This window comes from Macaca fascicularis, chromosome 18 (genome assembly GCF_037993035.2).
Source record: "Macaca fascicularis isolate 582-1 chromosome 18, T2T-MFA8v1.1".
Taxonomy (NCBI): domain Eukaryota; kingdom Metazoa; phylum Chordata; class Mammalia; order Primates; family Cercopithecidae; genus Macaca; species Macaca fascicularis.
This window is the reverse complement of record NC_088392.1, coordinates 62202996-62225608: the sequence shown is the minus strand read 5'-3', so window position 1 is coordinate 62225608 and position 22613 is coordinate 62202996. Positions and strand designations below refer to the sequence as shown.

The 22613-nt window shown below is 38.1% G+C and overlaps 1 long non-coding RNA gene across 2 annotated transcripts; it reads left to right on the top strand.

Moving 5' to 3' along the window:
- Positions 1-683: 683 nt before the first annotated feature.
- Positions 684-22300, top strand: LOC123569987 (uncharacterized). Of its 2 annotated transcripts, XR_006693877.2 has the most exons (5): positions 684-782; positions 4571-5015; positions 11926-11957; positions 19193-19269; positions 20068-22300. It is a non-coding gene; the product is annotated as an uncharacterized lncRNA (long non-coding RNA). The 2 variants fall into 2 exon arrangements; XR_006693876.2 differs by lacking the exon at positions 4571-5015 and having other exon boundaries at positions 692-782; positions 20068-22297.
- Positions 22301-22613: the final 313 nt, after the last annotated feature.

The following is a 22613-nucleotide window of genomic DNA, read 5'->3' as shown; positions in this document are numbered from 1 at the left end:
AACTGTTAACGAGACACCTGCAATTCCAATACCAAAGACCATTTGGTCGATGAGAGATTCTTAACCTTTGTTACAACTTTTGGATGAATAATCTAAAGCTACAGACCAAAGATACTGAAATTATATCCTGTACTCTACTCCTTCTCACTGCTCAAGGCAGATTGCCACCAATATTCTGGAGAAAGAGAAAGAGAATACATCAAAGAAGGGGCAACTTCTGGACCACATTTTTAGAGAATGTCTTTTGGATTGTTAGGAATATAACAAATGCATGCACAGTACAACTATTTAAGAAATGGATATAAGCCAGTATACTCAAAAACATCGAATTCAGGGGGCAAGTAATGTTAAAATGATCTACATGGATTTTGAGTTGTCAATGCTTTAACCATTTTCTTAGAGAGGTACACTGTAAATTGAGTCAAATCTGCATTCAGATTTATATTAGAATCCTTGAGGAATTAAATCCAGAATGAAAAACATCACATTCAATCAATACCCAGAGTGGTCTGAGTTTATCTTACATGTGCCCCTTCGTAGGGGTGTGTGTGTGTGTGTGTGTGTGTGTGTGTTTGGAAAGTTTCGGGTTGATCAGCTTTACATGTCACTGAAAGATGCATTCAAAATAATTAAGAGCTTTAAGTGTAATGGAAACGCAAGTGTCATTGGAATGACAATGATCTCAGCATGCTAGCTCTGTGGGATATCTATAGTCATTTCCTCCTAAGTACACATGCTTCGGTTCCAGGGTCTTGAATGATACAAAGTCAGTGCTTCCTGAGGTAAGCAAATGTTTCCACAATATTTCCTTTTCTACAGAATCGTCATGCTGGGGATTTGTGGAATTTAAAAGAGAAATTTTATTTTAACAGGAAAACAACTTGTGTGGCTGGGAGGATAGGGGAAGGAAAGCCCCTAGTGTGGGAGACTTTGCCTTTTCTTCTCAGAGGAGGAGGAGTGGGCGGGTGTGTTGGCGGAGATGCAGAATCTTTCTCCCCAATCTCTGTCATCCAATATTCTCACTTACAAGGCACTTAGCCATCACTTCTCTCTGCTGATGGCTCTCCTCCCACCATTTAAAAATATCCATTCACTTCTATTTTTCCAAACTCTTACCTCTTGCTGTACTTTCTCATTCTTTCCTGACTGCTTTCTTTCTTTTTTTTCTCCACTTTTAAAGAAAAAATATTCATGACAATTGCTAAAGATGGGTAAAGCGGACTTTATTCGGTAGGGGCGAGGGGGCTGTTACCACGGAGTTCTGAGGTAAGGGAGAGTGCTTGGGCTCAACTCGGAAAACAGCAAGGCCAAATGGAGATTTATAGCCGAGGAGTAGGATTGGGTAATCAGAGGCTAAAAAGTTACTAAGAGGAAACATCAAGGCTAGGGGAATTCTTGCTAGACCAACCACTTAGGATTCTTGCTGAAGGCAGGCCAGAGAGTAAGATATTGAGGCCAGGGAATGAGGAATTTAAACACATATCAAGAATGGGAAATTTTTACTAAACGAATTCAGCACTATTCTTGCTGAAACAGGAGTAAACCAGCCAAGTAGAGAGCCAAAGGTCAGGGCCTTGAGGGCCTACGGGAACCCAACTAGAGTTAGGTCAAGGAGAGCTTTTGTTGTCACCTAAAATAAGACGAATGGTCCCCAGAACTTTGTTTTCCAGTCTTCACAAGAAGGCACTCTTCATCAGATTCTTTTTCCTATGTAGACCCACATGTCTGTGAAATAAATATGTACGATTGTAGCCTACAGACTGGTTCTGGATAAAACTGCCATTCCCCGGATAAGACACAGGTCTTCCTGTCTTGTTTCCATTTTCTTCCACATTATTTTAGCAGAAAACTACAGTCATCTTTATACTTATTGCTTCACCCATATCCAATCTATTAACCATTTCTGAACATTCAACCTCCAAAACGTATCTCAAATATTTTGTTGTTCTCCATTCCTACAGCCACTATCTTAAGTCACTTCCTTCCTGGATTTCTACAACTGTCATCTAATTGGTCTCTCTAATTCTTTTCTTGTTTCCTTCTATCTACACCAAACTTTTCCACTCTCAAGTAAAAAAAAAAAAAAAAAAAAGCCTTTTTTAAAACAAAAATGGAATCATATTATAAAAATAAAAGCCCTCTTTATTGGACTGTCCATTTTACTTAGAATATAATCCAAACACCTGGCTATGGTCTATAAATCCATGCATGCGTGCCTCAAACCCTCTCTCTCTCTCTACAACCTCATGTTATTCCAGTGTCCCTCTTGTTTATTTTGGTTTATCCCATCTCTAGGCTTTTACTTACTCTTTTTCTCTGCATGGATTGCTTTTGCCTCCTTTACTCCTTCTGCCTTTGGATCTCAGGGTCCACATGGCCTCTTTGGAAACATCCCTAAAATGGCCTCTGCTCTTCTCCCTCTAAGCTCCTTGTTTGTTCTCTTCCTGGCACTTACTAGACTTGAACATTTTTGTCTATCTTTTAACTTGTTTTGTGGCTACCTCCCCCAGAAACAATTAGCTCTGTGAAGATTAGCACCTGTCTGTTTAATTTGTGATCGTATTTCTCATATCCAGATAATTGTCTAATACATGGTAGATTACTCGATGAATATGTTTTGAATGAATGAATGTTTCCAAGACACTTTGAAAAAGTGCCTTGGACAGGAATTATAGTAAGAGTATAACCAGTCTTATTTCAAAACCTTATTGTCTTTGAATGTAGAGCGATTTGAAATTATTTTGAACAAATATCAAATTCTTCACTCAATTTCTCCAACCATATTCAAATTATGTTTACTAATGAGTCTGGGTTGTTACTGAGTTATAGATGCCTTGAGTAAATGGAGAAAAGGTACATGTCCAAAAAAATCAATTTTTACAAAACCGTCTAAGTCTGCTTTCGATGTTGTGGTACAATCTTACCAAATAAAAAGATGATAACATGGGTAAATAAAATGGAACTCCCATATTTATTGTTACAACCAGAGTGACTACAGAGTTCTGCATGTTCTAATAGTGACCTCAGAGTAAAGTAGACTTGTGCTTCTACATCCTCCAATGTCATTAGGAGTAAGCCTGCCCTGAGGTCATGTCTGTTTTGCAGTTTCTGCCAGAGGTAATGATCAGTGGTGAAGTATGGCCAGCGCAGGGTTTGAAATGCTTTAGAAGGCCAAGACAGCTGGCTGAAGTAATTTGGCCTCAGACAGGGGAATTGGCAAGTGCCTGAGACACACACTGGATTACCCTCCCTTTCCCAAAATAAATTAAATGCTGACCAGCATTTCTCTTGGGATAATCAAAGAAATTGGACCCATGATCATGTCATCAAATATCCTTCTCAAGGGAATCCAAATTATGTAACTGGCTCCACTCTGGAAGGCTCAGTCACGTACTCATCATGGCACACTTTTTGGATAAACTTTGTTTGTTTCAAAGAGCTGAACACAAAAAAGTATAGGCAGCATTTTGTGTCCACTCTTTCCAAGGTCACACCAGAGTTTGTGTTATACTATGAAGAATTTTATGTCACTTTTCAGGGACAGTGGGTAAACTGTTCTCTCAAATTAGATTTTACTTCCATTTGCAGTTACATTTTTAGAATGAAAGCCTTATTTGACTTACTTACAACAAAATTACTGCCACCAGTTTCTATAACTATGAAGTTAATAAATGTGGTTCATATTTTTTAACCCTTTAAGAAATGGTAGCACATTAAGTACTTTCTATAGGAATATTTCTAATAAGTGATGAATATGCTAATTTTTCTCATTTGCTCAAGTGGGTCTTTTTTCAGATTAATGTATCTCAATTATCATAAGAGTTGCATATAGTTAATTTTTTTCAACTTTCTCTCCCTCTAATTCTACTTTAGTCAAATCCTTTTCAGAATGAAATGTCACAAATTGAATATGATGATGCAGATTTTATTCAAATCCATGTAAACTATAATGAAACTATAACCAGGATAGTAGAAAAATAGATATGAAATCATAGCTACATTCCTATTAAGTGAAATTTCAAGTTCTTTGCCCAGCTTCCGTGTTACTGTTAGTGGAGCAGATGGTGCTTATGTTCACCTGAGCACTATGGTGGGTTGGGGGAAGCTTGGGACTGAGCCTCGGAGTGGAAGCAAAGGAGTAAACCAATTTTTCTGCCAAATAGAAGAATTTGGAAGGGAGAAGTCTTGAAAAATTGAGGAAGAGAGGTAAGAGAAAAGGAGAGATAAATAATAGAAAATAAATTATGACAGATTAGGGAAAAATCTCAAGTGGTAGGGTAGTTAAAAGACTTTTTCAGAAGAAGGACATCTAATATACAATTTCAAGTTTTTATATTTCTACAATGTAACTTCCTGTAAGTCTTCAGTGAGGTGTACTCTTCTCTCTGTGGGTCTCAGTGTGTGTAAATCAGGGAAAGGTCCAACTCCATCGCTGCACCCCATATCACCACGTGAAAGAGGAGCAGCTGCTAAAGACAGTCAAATAATCCATTACCTGGGTTAATTAAGTGGAAGTAAATCCCAAAGCCAGAGGTGGCCATAAGAACATAATCCCTCTCTGATTTTACAGTCATTTCTGAATCATGTCCAACTTGGAGAAAATTGAAGACAAGGAAATCCCTTCTGCTAACTATAGAAAAGGTACAAAAGAGTTACTGGCAAGCAGAGAGAAAGCCATCTCTAGAGCTTTCTCAGTAACTGAGTCCAGCAATGTTCAGAGAGAGAAGAGTGCAAAGCTGAACTTCCTTAGACACATAAGAGATCACTACAGGAAGGAAGATTAATGAATTTCTGCAAAAAGCAGTAGAAGTTGTGAGAGAAGCAAGAAACCATTTTAATAGAGGCTGGTACGGGATGAAGGCAGGAAGAAGGACACAGCCACAGGATAATGAAAGCAGAGAATGCAAGCAGGACTTGGAGGGAGAAAAGTACATTAGATACATCTGGCTACAGGCTTCAGGTTCTTCATGAATTTCTTTATGTGGAATAACTGAGAAGTGTCTTGACCAGAGCAGGTATTGTATTTAATAAGGTAAAATAGAGAGTAAACCAACAGTGTGAGCTCATTCATGTTCAACTAATTGTATGTCTCTTTTTGAAGTCTTGACTCTGTAAAGTTCTTTAAAACATGATATAGATCCTACCTGGACTGGGAGGTCCCTATCTGACAATTTTTGGTGTGATTCTGGACTCAGAGAGAGCAAAACAGGTTAATTACATCCCTTGCAACCTACTGCATCAATAAAAATAATATCCGTTTTCACATAGGTTTAACATGTGATACCAAGTAGGCACAAACAGTGGAAGAAAAGAATGACAGGAAGGTATATCAATATAGTACTTAATCAGTAGTTTCTCTGCTTTGTAAACAATAAAAAACATGGTTAAGTGATATTTGGCAAAGTAAAGAGAATCTTAGGAACTGACACCTTATATAAAACCCTTTCCATCCAGAAGGAGTTCTATTATGAAAATCTTCTTCTTCTTTTGAAGCATTATTTCATGAAAAAAATTGGTTGGCCTGCATCCTGGCTAACAGGGTGAAACTCCGTCTCTACTAAAAGTACAGAAAATTAGCCGGATGCGGTGGCAGGCACCTGTAGTCCCAGCTACTCAGGAGGCTGAGGCAGGAGAATGGCGTGACTGAGGCGGGCTGATCACCTGAGGTCAGGAGTTCGAGACCAGCCTGACCAATATGGAGACATCCTGTCTCTGCTAAAAATAGCAAATTAGACAGGCATGGTAATGCATGCCTGTAATCCTAGCTACTCGGGAGGCTGAGGCAGGAGAATTGCTCGAACCCAGGAGGCGGAGGTTGTGGTGAGCCGAGATTCTGCCATTGCACTTCAGCCTGGGCAACAAGAGCAAAACTCTGTCTAAAAAAAAAAAAAGGATGTGATTCAATAATAGCCCTACATTTTTCTAAGAAGCATTTTTTCTTCTCAGGTAATGAAATGATAATAACAAAAAACAGAGAACTCTTGACACAAAAGGACCAACTCAGTGTTCCACAATAACTCATATGTGTGTGCGTGTGTGTGTGTGTGTATATATACTTACTATGGTTCTTAGTGATGTTCTTCTCTTCTATCACCATGGAAATTGACATCAAATTATTTTCAATGTACTTCTGAAAGGAGAATGAGTGCTTCTAGCACATAATAGAAGTATTCATACCATTTAATAAAACTGACCACAGTGCTAATGGAAATCTACTTGATGATGTATGGTATTTAAAAAAATCATTCTTTATTCTCTGAAAGCAAAATACACTGCCTTACTTTGTAAGGAAACCTACTCAACAACTCCACGAGAGGTTATGAGTGGCAGAAAAGCTCTCACATTCAAGGGAAAGGTGGTGAGATGAAAGATTTCTTTTCAATTTTAGTTTCTTTTCATTTAAAAGGAAAGCGGAAAGAAGACCCTGGCTTCAAATGCATCTGAATAGAGTAGATGAATTAATAAATGTTGTGCATACTTGTAGTCAAAAGAGAGCTGATGAAAAGGAAAGGCAAGATGCCACTGCTTGGTGAACACCTAAGACTTTATGAATAAGGAAATCGTTAACATTCAGATGAAGTCGTAACCAAGCGGCTATTTAAATGGGACAGTTAGCTGGTGCCTTCCTGAAGGTGGCCTGCACAGGGGCAGAGTAGCTGACTCGCTATTGACAGCATTACCTTCTTGCTTTCTTCCAGTCAGAGTACACATACTCTGAAATTGCATGCTTTCATCTACATTATATTTATTTCCATCACTCCCTAAAGGTAAAGAGGGACTTTCTCAATGGTCCTTTTATCATAGATCATAGATTAATACCCCAGGAACCTATTCTGCTTTGTACGTTTCCCTCAGTCATTTTCCTCAAAAATTCTATTTTTCTGAGTTTATGGCTATGGCCAGTCCTGCTGCACCGAAACTTCAGATAGGGCAGATGATGCGGAGAAAAATCCATTGCAGAAGTTCATGATGGCAAGGCAGGAAATCACGAATCTGGAACCCAGGCGTTCAGTCTAGGTGAGGTGCCATGATTTAGATGCAGAGAATCACTTCTTTCTTCACCGTAAAATTGTTTTAAATGGGTCTGAGCTCTTTGGATGAGGTGGACTCCTCCTTCCTCGCAGCCGCCTGAGAACATGGAAGTACCAGCATCTCTCCCTGAGAGACCAGTGAGGCCCTGAGAAGTAGGTCCCCCTGGATCTATAACTTCAGACATACTATGTGCACTATGAATTTGCTCATTGAATAGCAAAACAAAGAAAAAAGTAAATCCAACCAAATCCAAGTGGTCATTTTTAACCAATTTGAAACAGACATAAACCTGTAAGGCCTGGCCTGACTGACCTATTCTTTGTTCTGGGCAAGGAAATAGTAGCCGGAACACTAAGTTAGTCTGGGCAGCCCCGACTGTGTTGATGGCAAGAATTTAGGGATTACCCAATGCTCCTCAAGAATCATTTGTTCCAGCTTCACTGCAGAGGGTGAGGCTGGGAGTGGGGGTGATGATGGGGGATGTGTGCAGGGAAATACTTCTAAGATTTTTTAGAAAAAGAGGACCAGGAGCCTCCAGGGAATGCCCTTGAGTAACTCGCGCGAACCACAGGCTCAAGGTGGCCGGGAAGATGCACCCAGCAGGCGCCTCTCCTCCGGCGGGAATCAAAGGAACCAGTAGATTTTTCACACTTAGGACAGAGAACGCGGGGATTCAGCGGAGACGTCACGGGGAGCCCGAGGAGCCGAGCAGAGGTAGCCGGGCAGCCTGCACGGAGAAATCGGGTGGGCAGGGACGGCCTGCAGCTCCCATTACGGGTACGGGGTAAACGGGAAGAAGTCCCCCACTGCAAAGCAAATTCACAAACTTGGAAGAAGCGATTAACACAGGATGAGCAGATCTCAGCGGAAGGACACGGGAAACATGAAAAAGCAAGGAAATGTGACGCATCCAAAGGAACCCAGTAATTCTCCAGCAACCGATCCCAATCCAAAAGAAACTGATAGAGAATTGAATATACTGATTATATAGTCGATGGGCAAGGTGCAAGAGTCATTTGGAAAAGAACAAAGGGAAAAGATGGAAACAAGGGTCTGCAGAAACAATTTACCCACTGCAATGATATTTTTTAAAGGAACCTGACAGTACTTCTGAAACTGAAAAAAAATCACCAGATGAAATACAAAGTAAACTCAAAAGCTTCAATGACAGAATAAAACAAGTAGAAGAAAACCTCTCAAAACTTAAAATCTGAAGCATGTGTCTCAAAGGTTTAAAGGGTTATACTCTGGTCATTAATGTGAATGAAATCTGCTGGGTTAATTGTTATAGAGGTCTTGGATAATCATTAAAGTGAAATGAGAATAAAAAAGAAAATAAAAAAAGAATATACTAGACCCAAAAATCAGTCAAGCATAGTTCAGAGTATCACTGAATTTCAGACTGTGCCAGTGAGCAAATTTGAGAGTATTTCAATGAGTGTTTATGTTAAGGAATTATGCTCATGTTCTCGAAGACTCTTATGGATCTGATAAGACTTCCATCAGTCTCCTTACAATTAAATTAGCATGTGTTGTCGTTAGATATGTCACATTGAGATCTGTGTATACTCTTCCCCAAAGATAAATTCACAAATTGCTGCCAGTAAAACTGCAATGTTTGGAACACTCCTGTGAGGAGATTATCTCTAAAGAGACCTACCATCTGATGTTGCTATTGAAAAACAGAGGCAAAACCCATCAGCTAAAGCCACCTCAAATGTGGTAGTGGATTTGTGATAGACTGTCAATGCTGCCAATCATTTCTGCTCCAAAATGACTTTTTAAAAGCACCAAAACAGTTTCCCCATTATAAACAGACACTAGTGGTGAGAAAAAAATATGGGAGTGATAGAAAGGTAAGTTCTAGCAAGATATTTAGTTAGAAAAACAAAACAGAAGAAAAACAAAGAAAAAAGAAGAATTATATAAGCAGAGGGCTAAAGCCAGTGCAGCCAATGTAATTAATTGTTGTTTGGGGCAGAAAATAGGATAAAGGGACAGTAGAAACACCATTGGAAGTGGTCTCTACAGCTGTTATATCTTCAATTTGTTCCTTTCTTCATATTTAAAATCCACAAATGGTGACTCATACCTGTAGTCCCAGCTGCCTGAGAGGCCAAGGCAGGAGGATTGCTTGAGCCCAGGAGTTTGAGGCTGCAGGAAGCTATGATTATGCCATTGCACTCCAGCTTGTGCAACAGAGCAAGACCCTATCTCTGAAATGAAAATCCGTAATTAGGGCCCTAGAAAAATGAACAATTCCTGGCTTGAACAATCACACACATACACACACACACACAAAACTCTATTAAAGTGTAAAGAGGAAAATAACTTTCACTGCTTTCTACCTCTGTTGAGCCTCCTCTCTTTCCATGAGTAGTATTGTCATCTTTCTAAATGAAGCACACGAAGCTCAGAGGTGTGACCTCAAGTCCTAAGATCACAAAGGCACTGAGCAGCAGAGCCTGGGTCCAGAAAGGGGCCCATGGTGTTTTTACTACTTCATCCTAGAATGCCTGGATACTGTAAACTTTTGCATTGCATAATGTCATTAATATCTATACATTTCACCTGGTTCCATAAAGCTAAGCTATCAAGAACACTTTGAAGTTGTTAAAGATAACAGCATATTTCTTTTGTATGTTGCTCTAAAGTTTGCTAATACATTATTCTTCTACTGTAAAACGCAATTATCAGAATTAAGATCCATAGCTAAAATAGAGTGGAGAAGGAACCCAAATGTTATTTCCTCATTTCCAGTATGCTTTGGACTACATCATGACTGTCTTAGTTTCCCTAGAAATTTATCAATTCATTCAGTCTACAAATATACCAGAATGCTTACTATGTGTTAGGCACTGCACCATTGTTGAGACAATGGCGAGAAGTAACAAAATACACTGCTTGCTGTCATGGAACACAACTAACAGTGAACAAATAATTTATGTACCAACATGCAATCTCCTATGAAAGAAATTATGTGTTTCATGGAGAGCATGTAATGACTGGGAATGGGGAAGGGTGAGTCTGACACAGTCATGAGAGTCAGGTGAGAAATTCCTGGTTCTAAGATCTGAAGAACATATACAAATTAATCAAAAGAATGGAGGTGAGAACATTCAAGGAAAGGTAATAGCAAAGGCCTTGACACTCAAGAGAAAGCGGTGGGTTCAAGAAACTAAAAATACATCTGTTGTGGCTAGAGTTCAGAAAATGAGCAGAAGAAAGATAAGAGATGAAGCTAGAAAAGGTAGTCAACACTAGATGACTCACGGACACACAGGCCATTTCTCATATTTCTGGAGGCAGCGCAGTCTAAGATCCAGGTGTCAGCAGATTTGCTTCTGGTGAGGTTCACTTCCTGGTTTGCAGATGGCCATTTTCTCATTGTATCCTTACATGGCAGATAGCACAGAGAGGAAGCAGGCTGCCCTGTCTTCACCCGTAAGGGCACTAATTCCATTCATGAGAGCTCCACCCTCATGATCTAATTATCTCCCAAAGCCCTTGCCTCCTATACCATCTCCTTGAGGTTAGGGTTTCAATATCAGAATTTTGGGGTGACACAACCATTCAGTCCATAATACCATGTGAAAGATACTGGTTTCAATTTGAAAACAAGGAGAAACCCCACAGAGTTTTCATCAGGGTAGATATGATTTATATGACACCAATACATATATATGCTAAATATGAATGAGACATCTGCCAATTTCTATTTCAAGTGTATTTTTTGAAGCATGAATGAGAGTTGAATTTTGACAATTTTTTTATTTTTATTTTTTATGGAGACAGAGTCTTGCTCTATGCCCCAGGCTGGAGTGCAGTGGTGCGATCTTGGCTTGGCTCACTGCAACCTCTGTCTCCCAGGTTCAAGCAATTCTCATGCCTCAGCCTCCTGAGTAGCTGGGATTACAGGCACCTGCCACCACACCTGGCTAACTTTTTGTATTTTTAGTAGAGACAGGATTTCACCATGTTGGCAAGCCTGGTCTCAAATTGCTGACCTCAGGTGATCTGCCCACCTCAGCCTCCCAAAGTGCTGGGATTACAGGCGTGAGCCACAGCGCCCAGCCAAACTTTAACAAACAATTTTTTAATGCTCTATGAAGATAATTGCTTGCTTTTCTTCTGTTATTAATATGATTAACTCCACTTGGTCATGACATATGTTGTTTTTATAAGGATGTGGGATTCTGTTTCTAATTTATTGACATTTTTGTATTGATATTCATAAGTGAGATTGCACTATAGTACATTTGGTATATTCTTTGTCAGATTTAATATCAATGTAAATGTATTTCATAAAACCAATTTGGAGGTTTCTTACTTTTGCAGTGGTCTGGAATGGTGAAATAGGATTGAGAATATCTAACCTTGTGAAGTTTGGGAGCATTATGCAAGAAGCCATCTGGTCTTCAAGTGTATTTTAGTTTGTGGAAGAGCTCTTTTACAACTTTCTTTAACTCTTATATGAAAATTTGTCAGAAGAGAACTTCTGTCTCTATGGGAGTCAATTTTATTAATTGCATTTTTCCAGAAAGGTAAACATGTTATATAGATTTTCAAATTTATTTACGTAGAGTGATACGAAGAAGTCTCTTACTTTTAAATTCTCCCCCTTTTTGGTGGTTATTTAAACTTGTCCATTTTATGAATTTTTGCTTTCTTCTTTTATGAAAGTTTGATTTGCTAGACATTCATCTATTTTGTAGATTTTTTTTTCCACCAAAGGATGAGCCTTTTGATTTATTAATTAATTATATTGGTTTGTGTGTGTGTGTGTGAATGCATGTGTGTGCGTGTGTTTTAAGATTTTCTAACTCATCAATTCTTGTCTTCTTCTTCTTCTTCTTCTTTTTTTTTTTTTTCTTATTTGCTTCTTGAGTTTAGGATGCCTGTGAACTTCCAGGTGGAACTGTCAGGTAGGCAATTGGATGTGTATTTCTGGACCTTAAATAGAAGTTTGAAATAGAGATATAAATTTGGACATTACTGCATGTTCCTGTTACTATCAATATGTAACAAACCACCTCAAACTTTATGGGAAGGGAAGAATCATTTTATTGTGCTCATGGGGTCTATGAGTCAAGAACACAGAAAAAACACAGCAAGGATGGCTTGACTCTGTTCTGTGATGTTCAGGCCACAGCTGGAAAAACTCAAAGTTAGGAGAGCAGCTCCACAAATGGAGCTGGAGTCAGCTGAGGGCTCCTGCACTCACATGTCTGGTTCCTAACCAGAAAGGGCCTAAAGTCTAGGACTGCTGACTAGAGCAGAGATCTTTCATGTTGTGTCTCTGTGTAGCTGGCTTCCTTACAGCATGGCAAACTCAGGGAAGTCAGACTTCTTACTTGGTGGCGCAAGAACCCAAGTTGAGATGTTCCAACAAGCCAAACAAAAGACTCTCCATTTATTACTTATTTTCAGAAATTACTCAAACTCAATTATACTGTGCATTATTGGTTATAAGCAAGTCACAAATCTGCCCAAATTCAAGAGGAAAATAATGACATTCCACCTATTTTATTTATTTTTTTTAAGATGGAGTTTTGTTCTTGTCGCCCAGGCTGGAGTGCAATGGCATGGACTCGGCTCACTGCAGCCTCCACTTCCTGGGTTCAAGCGACTCTCCTGCCTCAGCCTCCCAAAGAGCTGGGATTACAGGCGCCCACCACCATGCCTGGCTAATTTTTGTATTTTTAGCAGAGATGGGGTTTCACCATGTTGGCCAGGCTGGTCTCGAACTCCTGACCTCAGGTGATTCGCCTGCTTCATCCTCCCAAAGTGTTGGGATTACAGCGTGAGCCACCATGACCAGCCAAGATTCCACCTCTTGATAGAGGTGTAGCAAGGTTCTGAAAGGGTTTTTGAGACAGGAGATATGTAGATATGTATGTGACCATCTTTGGAAAATACAGTCTTCCACAGTATGTACATTGCACCTGAAGCCAGTAGTCAAGGATCAGAAAGCCTCATAAGAAGAGAGAGAAAAGGTTCTCAAACTTGAATGTACGTTCAGAATCATCTAGAGGATTTGCTGAGCTTCTCTCCAGAGTTTCTGATCTAGCAAATAAGTTTTGAGATTCTGGGGTGGGGCCTGAAATGTGCATCTTTGACAGTATCAGACATGTTGATGCCACTGACTAAGAGATCCCACTAGTAAGACACTGAGATAGAACCAAACGAAAAGGGGGCTGAGATAAAGCCCAGAGGAGATTCCAATAAAAGAATGAGCCAGTACAGTTTACTCAGAATACGCGTCTAAGAGCGAGTGTTGTCACAGAAGCCAAAAAAAAAAAAAAAAAAAAACAGTGTTTCAAAAGAGGTCAGAAAGGGAGGGTTTCTTTCATGGTTAATTCCATTACCAAAACTTTGTTATCTTTCTTTCATCCTATTGCTCTGAGAGTTTCTAATTTAATTCACATCAGAAGATAGGATTTGCTTTTATTTTATTTTGACCTGAATTTTATATGTAGACCCTTCTGTGGCAGACATATTTCAAAGTCAAATTTACTTGACTCAGATATATAAATTCAATAAAGTGTCCTGGGTACAGGGATTGAAAGCTCCTCATTTTCTACTTTAACAAATGGTGGTAATAGTCTATTATTTTATAGGCTCAAAGATCATTTGTATTTTACATGATATGATATTAGACTTGCATTTGAATTTAACCACAACTAATGCCCTGGGAATCTACACATAAAATAGAGTAGTGATGTCATACTAATAGTCTGATTAGAAATTAATCAAGGAATTTTCTGATTTTCTTACTCTCTCTCCACCCACTTTTATTTGTCATATTGTCACGCTGCGTGGGTATGAATCACAAATAGAACTCAGTCTAAACAAAGGTAATCTTTCTAGGCAAAACAATTGTTGGAACTATATTTCCCCAATAGAATGGAAAGAAGACGCTTAAAATTTAGTGGGAACTGTTTCATTTGTCATTTGAAAAACTACTATTGGCCAGGAGTAGTGTCTCATGCCTCTAATCCCAGCATTTTGGAGGCTGAGGCCGGTGGATCACTTGAGGTCAGGCCAGGCAAGACCAATCTGGCCAACATGGAGAAACCCCACCTCTACTAAAAATACAAAAATTAGTCGAGTGTGGTGGCGGATGCCTGTAATCCCAGCTACTTGGGAGTTTGAGGCACTAGAATTGCTTGAACCCGGGAAGCAGAGGTTGCAGTGAGCAGAGATTGCGCCATTGCACTCCAGCCTTGGTGACAGAGCAAGATTCCATCTCAGAAAAATAAATAAAATAAAATAAAATAAAAAGGGCTACTATTGGTTTAAAAATATGCAAGAGAAAATAAAGAGATAATAATGATATCAATAAAAGACTTGAAGGGAGCCAACATATTTATTGTACATGCCTCCCCGCTGAAGTCAACAATGTATGTTTTCTACATGAAATGGTAAAGGAAGCCTCACAATTAGTCAAGCCTCACACATTTTGCACCCTAATGTGTGTTTTAAATATCCTCTGGGTGTTATTTTTAAATTTGATATTAAAACTTTAATGACAGTTTCTATGCAACATACATGAGGAGATTCTTGTATGTGTCCCCTATCTTGTCTGCCTCTTACTCTTACCTACTTTTCCAGAGATAGATTGGGATAGAATAAGAGACATAGTAAAGTGCCTAAAAATAAGGCTTCATTAGCTAGGCATGGTGGCTCACGCCTGTAATCCCAGCACTTCGGGAGGCTGAGGTGGGTGGATCACCTGAGGTCGGGAGTTCAAGACCAGCCTGACCATCATGGAGAAACCCCGTCTCTACTAAAAATAAAAAATTCACCGGGCGTGGTGGTACATGCCTGTAATCCCAGCTGCTCAGGAGGCTGAGGCAGAAGAATCGCTTGAACCTGGGAGGCGGAGGTTCTAGTGAGCCAAGATCGCACCACTGCACTCCAGCCTGGGCAACAACAGTGAAACTCCATCTCAAAATAAATAAATAAATAAATAAAATAAAAAATAAGGTTTGATCTCCTGTAGTAAATTCCTAATAATTTTGTATTAACATCATCCCTGTTTGGATGGCCTTATAAGTTAATTTATACTTTATTTTAGTAAGAATATTCATCCCCATGTCTCATAAATGAGAGGTAGTTGCCCCTGGGCAGCAACTGTGTGCTAAGAAAAAGCTGAAGGTCACCTTAAGATCTGCTGATTGGATCATCCATTAGCAGTCAAGAATTCACCATCCAAACTTGCTAACTAAATTCATACTTGTTATCACTAGCAGGGGACAGATGAGAACCAGGACACCTAATTCTCAGCCTGGTCTTCTTAGGGTGGCTCAGGAGCTCCGGCAGGGCAGGGCATTTACACAGCAGCCAGCAGTCATTGCCAGGCATGGATGGGGAGTGGGCAGAGGAGGTGGTGGCAGGTGAAGGCAGGCCATGGCGGGAAGCAGGGTGGACAAACACTTGTAGTGTAGTAACGGCAGTGAGGTGCCCAGGAGAGAGGGGTGTAATGCGAGGTTGAAAATGAGAGTGCCTTATCTATTAATCCATACCAAGGAGGTTAAAAGAATTAGCTACCAATGTGGGGATAGGAAGAAAGATTAAAAACAAAGGCTTTTGAAAAATGAAAGGCTTAATGACATGCTCTTGAAAATTTTTGATAGTGCTATTTCCCAGTTAAACTGACCTCTGCTATTTCCTTTTAATCATTTAAATTTTTTCTTTCCCTCTCTGTAAAAATATTATAACATTGTAATTGTCATTTGTGCTTGTATATGTCGCATACAAGGCTGGAAAATTGGAATTCGCCTGTGTCCCATAGTGGCAGGGCAAGCCCTTTTGTGCTAGCAAAGGTGCGTGCTGTGCAGTTTTCTATCCTCAGCATGCATTTGTGAAATTACTCAACTCTTACATGAAGGCAAGAAAGCAGATAAACAAGTAGCTATAGAAGTCTCAAGAGGAAGAAAGAGATCAGGATCATCTTAATGTTCCCAAGTATGAAATAAAAAAAGAGTTTTCAGACTCCCAGACCATTTCAGCCACATTATAAAAGCAATAAGGTAGACAAAGATATGCTCATTTCTGTTTCAGTAATAATATGTGTCAGCATTGCTTTGCATGAAGGTTAGCAGAACCATCCATCATTGCAGCTGAACTGCATATTTTCTTGTTCAGCATTGATAGATTTTTCTTTTAACCTTAGAAGTTCCTCGAGGGACTCTATTAGGGACAGTGTCATTCTTTATTCTGCTCTGTTACTTCTCTTTTGTAAACTTTGATGTATGCAGACAACACATCCTGGCTAGGGAAATTTAATTAGGTAAGTCTACAAATTAATTGTTGCAATTAGACTGCTTCTAACTGCTTTGTGTTATGAATTTATTTATGCATTAATTATTATCAGATGTCTGGGATAAAAGCCTGCAAAGCTAAAGGTGGTACCTTGCAGATGTATGCACAGCATTCCACATTTATTAACCCTCCAAAACAAAAGCATGTATTTAAAAAAGAAAGGAGAAAGAAAGAAAAAAGAAACAGTATCTTGCCTCAGTGGTCATATTCACATACAGATTTTGACAGACAACCTGTTAACAAAACCTAAACATGATTGTTTGTATATTGGCAAAATCCAAAATGTTAGACATTGTACAAACCACTATAAAACAATTTGCTGGTATAAAAACTAAATGAAAATACAAACTCAAGTCGATCCTCTGAAAGGCGCCTAGTTTTATTTGTTCACAGTAATGAATGCAAAGGCATATTGGAAGAAATTGATGATTTTTCAGTAAATTTTGTTTTTAATCTTTAAGATCATATACCATGGCAAATTTTATAGAGACTCCTAAGGAAATAACAATGATGCTTCAAGTTGTCTCCTCAAATATTTTTTTCTGTAACAGGAGCATCGCAACTCTTAGTAGAGAAAGACAGATCTAATACCATCATTTGAAAGGAAGAAAGCAGGGAGACGCCAACACTAGCAGAGACAGAAGCCCATGAACAGAAGTTTGAAAGTCAAACAGTAAAGTGAGAATGAATCATTGGTAGAGATGTAAATTCATAGAATCTTCCCGAAGAGCAATTTTGAAATGGATTTCTAGTCACTTTAGAATAGTCGTTATCTTAGACCCAGTGATTTTAAAAATGGATTTTTTATCTTAAATAAATAATACCAAATTTGAAAATAGCTTTATATACAAAGCTATGCATGTCAGTATCAATACTAAGAACTCCCACACACTAGCAATTTATATAGTAATCATTATTATTAGCTGTCCAAAAATAAACAAACATATCTTAAATTCAGTTATTACCACATTCATTTAATAAATATGTATTGATCACCGACTGTATGCAAAGCATTTTTCTATGCCGTGGGCATAGAAAATGTTTCTACCCTCCGGAAGACTGCATTCTTTTGCAAGAAGAGGCATAATAAATAGCAATTTGTTAAGCAATGTGAGTTAATGAAAGGGACAGGTGTGGGAGTTTAGAGTGTTCTATTTTGGGCAGAGTAGTCCGGAAAGGCCTTTCTGACATGGTGACATTTGACAAGAGACCCAAATTAGTGATTAAAGAAGGCAATACTGAAAACAAAAGGATACAGTGATATTTCATCAGTTATTTTACATAATACTGACCTACTGATATTTTACAAAAAGAAAAAAAGTTCAAATTTCACAAAATAAGATACAATACCATGAAACTAGATATTTAATATATTTCAAATATAAAATCTGTAAATGTATTACGACATCATACATTCATAAATTCAAAGGCCAAAGAAGCATTATCATTTTAAATATAAATTATTAGCTGATAAAATTGTTAGGAAATTATTATTTAAAAATAAATGTTCCACAAAATGAAGACATTTAACACAAAAATGTCAAAAGTAACATAATTTAGTCTATGTATTAAACAACAAACTGCATTAATGTCATAATTTTGTAGCGAAGGTCATTGTATGCCATTTGTTGAACTAACACCGAATATTTTCTTCTGACTCTTTCTAATAACTCCACTTCTTGATAAAATATTTGAAAAGATCTTTTGAAAAACCATGTTTATATCTTTATTTTGATATTTTTAAAGGACCTTCAGTGTTTTTGTTGATAGAAAGCTGTAGTTTTTGTTTCAAAAAAGACTTGTAGTTTGTCATAGTTTGAGTTTTATCATATATAGATAAAACTGCCTGAATCAATATCAGTACCCTCATATTTATATTCCACTCACTCTGTCTTTGAACTAAAGTGAGAATTATAGTTGCAACAGAAGCTCTGCAGTACCTCAATACATTGTCATCTCTGTAGGTATGGACCACTCCAGATGTGTACATACAACTTTGTTTTGTCTTCTGATAGAAATAGAATAATTGAATTTTTTATCTTGATTCCAAAACATTAACGATTCCAATTTCAGATTATTATTATTGGTGCAATGATGGTATAATACTAATAAAATAGCAGAATTTTACTTCTTAATAATAACAGATACGTTACTCCTGGGAGACAGAAAATCAGTATTCCTAACCTGTGTAATTATCATTAAACTATATGATGAAAAGGAGCACACCTTTTAAAGATCTGGAAGAAGTTTCCAGAAGATCAAAAGTAAGTGCTAAAGCTCTGACCTGGAAACCAGCAAGGAGACAAATGTGCCCAAAGATTGTTTCAAAGAAGGAGGGAGTTACGATCTTCCTCTGGAGTTGGAAACAGAAGACCGGACATGTAGGGCCTGATGGGCTTAACAGTTTGGGTTTTATTCCAAATGTTCTGTTTGCACAACTTGTAATATCATTAGGACATACTATTGAAATGATGCAAAGTTGAAAAAAGGATACAAAATTATTATACAGCGTGATTCTAACTGACCTAAAAAATGATAAGTAAAAATGTGTAAAATGAAAGAAATGAAACTGAAATTAAACCAGTCCTATAAACTTTATAAAATTAATTAGGGAAAATAGGGAGAGAAATGAAAATAAGCCAAGTTTGCAGCACATTTGGCATTAATCATTAGGTCAGATGCTTTCTGACCTGCTTCCTCATACTTGTTTGGTGCCTGTTACCCAAGAGTTATGCAGACCCTGCCACAAGATTATAGTTCCCTTTAACTGCTCTAGAGATAACAACTTGAATGATGTGAAGTGTTTAGTTTTTCATTTGAGATATTCTTTCAGGTCCTGCATACCAATAAAACTTCTAAAGTCTGCTGTTGTGAACAACCCCATAGGAGCTGACTCACTCACCAAAGAAGGTAGTTTCCACATCCTGATGATTTCATCATCCTTATCCCAACCAATCAATGGCCCCAGTTGTACAGCCCCTTGCTCTCCAGGATCTCCTTAAAAGCTCCAAGCCAGAACTCTTCAGGCAGACAGATTTGAGGGTCCTCCCATCTCCTCCTTCAGTCACTCAGCCACCCTGCAATCATTAAACTATTTCTCTGCTGCAAACCTTGCTGTTTCAGTGTATTAGTTTGTTACTACAGGGTGGGCATACAAACCTGGTGGTCCTGTAACAAAAATGTACACAAGTTGCCTATATTTGGGGGATTAGGTGTGTTGATAATTTTCTTATTATGATTTGTATGTATGTTTTTATGATGGAAAGTTTTTGGAAAAATTTATGACACTTTTACTCAAATTACGTGGAGAACTTTTAAAGAGATAAAGGACCACCTGCCAGGCTTCTTCTACTGATAGTTTGCCAGTGAGAGCTGAGTAGGAACTGCAAAAAAAGGAAGATGAGGCAATAGAAAGAACCCAATAAGAGGCTTGTTGGATGGGGTCCTTATCAGCATCCTCAAATGTGTTCTGCAGGGCTTCAGCTCTAGCAAATGGCAATTGTGCTCCATGAAACAGGATCCTTATGGGAAATTCTCTTTGGGAAATGCTACATCAGTATTTAATCCCTCTTTGAAAAATACCTAAAATATATTTGCATATTTAAGTTGTTGAATGGTCCCAGAGTAAAGAACACTGAGCAATTTGATTTAACCCAGTTTTTCCTGAACGTTTTTTAACCAGAAGATACTTTGCTGTCTTTCTTTCAGAACACTTAGGAATGCAGATTTGAGGAACATTACCTCGGAGAAAGGCCCAGCCCTCATGATATCACACTCTTTATTTAGTCTGTGGAGTATAACTACCTGGGGATGAAGAAATCTTTACAGACACTGACTCGATTAGTAATGGAGATGAAGTCTGTACTAAACTGGATGTGTATCCTTAGCCCCTTAAGCAACTAAGAGGTGTCTAAATTCAAAGTGATGAAAATATTTGAGTTGGAAGCCCCCTTCTCAAGACCAAGAACCCAATACAATGTCAGAAGTAAAGATAGGAGAGTGGATTTAACTGGGAAAAATGGAAATTTGGAAGGAAAGAGTAAGAGGATTAGTGTTCCATTAATCATCAGACAACAACAACTGTCTTCCTTTCCTCTCAGCTTCCCTGAAGTCCTCACTAGGGCCTCACCAGCGTAACCTTGCCCTCCCCACCCATCCAGTTTTGGTTAAACTTCACAGGTTGTAGTGATGGTTAGACTGTTCTTCATAATGTCAATTAACTACCATCACTTCCCCCTTATCCGCTGTCTTCTGTGTTCTCTCCCTGGAGTTATGCTCCACACACTCCCACCCCCCACATATATCCTTGCATTTGAATATGCAGAGAGACAATCATCTTCTCTTTTTGGGGGGTAATGCCCGCACTAGCATTTGCTCATTCTTTGTCAGCTTTAAGTATGCCAAAACTCTTGATCAAGGATAAAATACATGGCAGAAATTGAGGTCAGACCAAAATAAATAATACACATTGCAAAGCAGTCAGTTCTGAATAGCATTTTAGAATGGTTATGGATGAGAGAATTTACACTAAAACTCATTGTCCAAGAATGTACAGAACGGTCTGCCACTGCTCTAACTCTTTAGCTCACAGCATAAGATAGCACTCAGAGCATGGGGGATGGGGAAAGGAAGTGTATATATGAGTGTACCGAAATGGACTGTTTCGTAAGCATACAGCAGAAAGTCATGCAATGAAGAGATTTATACTGAATGAGCACTGTGCAGGATGATGTAAAATAGGTTCTGTGCATCCTCCACAATGGCTTTTAAGGTGGAATGTTTCCAAGGCTGATTTTGTTTTCCCTCCGCCCTCATAGAAATTCAGCTCTTGATCAGAAGGAAAGCAAAATTTGGAAGAAATGTGTTTTATTATATAAAATACTGCTGGTCTAACTTGGACACTGTAATTCTGGGAATGAAAACATGCTAGCTTGCTTTCATTAATATTGATAGAAGGTAGCCAGTTTAAAGAATACTGCATGGTCAGGTGGACAAATTCCACCATTCACCGGCTATATGACCTTGAACTTGTCAGTTACTGCTCTGGGCCTCAGTTGTGAAACGGCCTGTTGTAAAATATAAAGTTGTAAAGTTGTAAATTGGCCTTTCCTGTAAAATGAGGATAATTATAGTAACTGCCTTGCCTCACAGGTCTGATATTAGGGTTACACATATTTGTCCGTATTTTTAAAAAATGTCTTGCAATAATATGTACCAAATAACTTTAAAGAAATAAAAACTAGTAATTAAGTATCATTCAATTAATGTGCCAAAGCTTATTTTTACTTAATTTGTTTGATTCTAATTTTGTAGAATTATCAACGGTGTTTTTGATTTATAGTTCTATTTTGACACATATCTGTGTATATTTCCTTAGGAAAAATTCATGCACATGGAAAGATCGTGTCATGGGCATGCAAACATTTAAGGCTTTTTGGGCATTTCTCTAAGTTTCCTAGTAGTGCATGAAAATACACATTTTTCCCACTAACGTTGAGGTTTTTTTTTTTTGTCTGTTTTATTTTAAAATTTATATATTTTTTGTTTTTAATTGAATTAATAATACTTCATTTTTTCCTTCTATTGGTCATTGCATTTTCTTAATACAGCGCCCATTTTTGGAGATGTTTGTCTTATTTTTGTTGTTTTGCAAGAACTATTTATCATTGAAAATAAATTTTTCCAGTTTATCTTTGCCTTTAAAAAAAAAAAGTCTTTTTAATGCCCAGAAGTCATCGCGTGTGTGCACGTTTCTATGCACAATAGCTACTTGTGTATATTTAAAATACTTACATTTACCAGTCTTTTTCATTATGATTTCTCCCTTTTTTGTGTATTTACAATGCTCTTTCCACCCAGAATCACATAAATAAGCACCCACAATTTCTTTTAGAAAATAATTTTGCAGTTTCATTTTTTACATCTAAATGTCAAATTCATGTTAAATTTATGTTGATTATGATGTGAGTCAGGCATCTAGCTTTTACTTACTTCGGAATGGTCTTGGCTCTCATTTAATTCTCACATTTTACTGAAGCCACCCCAGAGTATGCATTACATCATTATTTTATTTCTCTTATAACGTAATGGTGGAACTAAGGGTGCTGAAAGAAGTATAGTCAAGTGGATAGCAGGCAACCTCTCCCAGGTGATATCCATATGTTCTAATAGCCAGTAGACTTGTATGAACTGAGGCTATCAGTACAATACTTTAAAGAATAGTTGGGCTTGGGGATTTTTTAGCCTAAAACAGT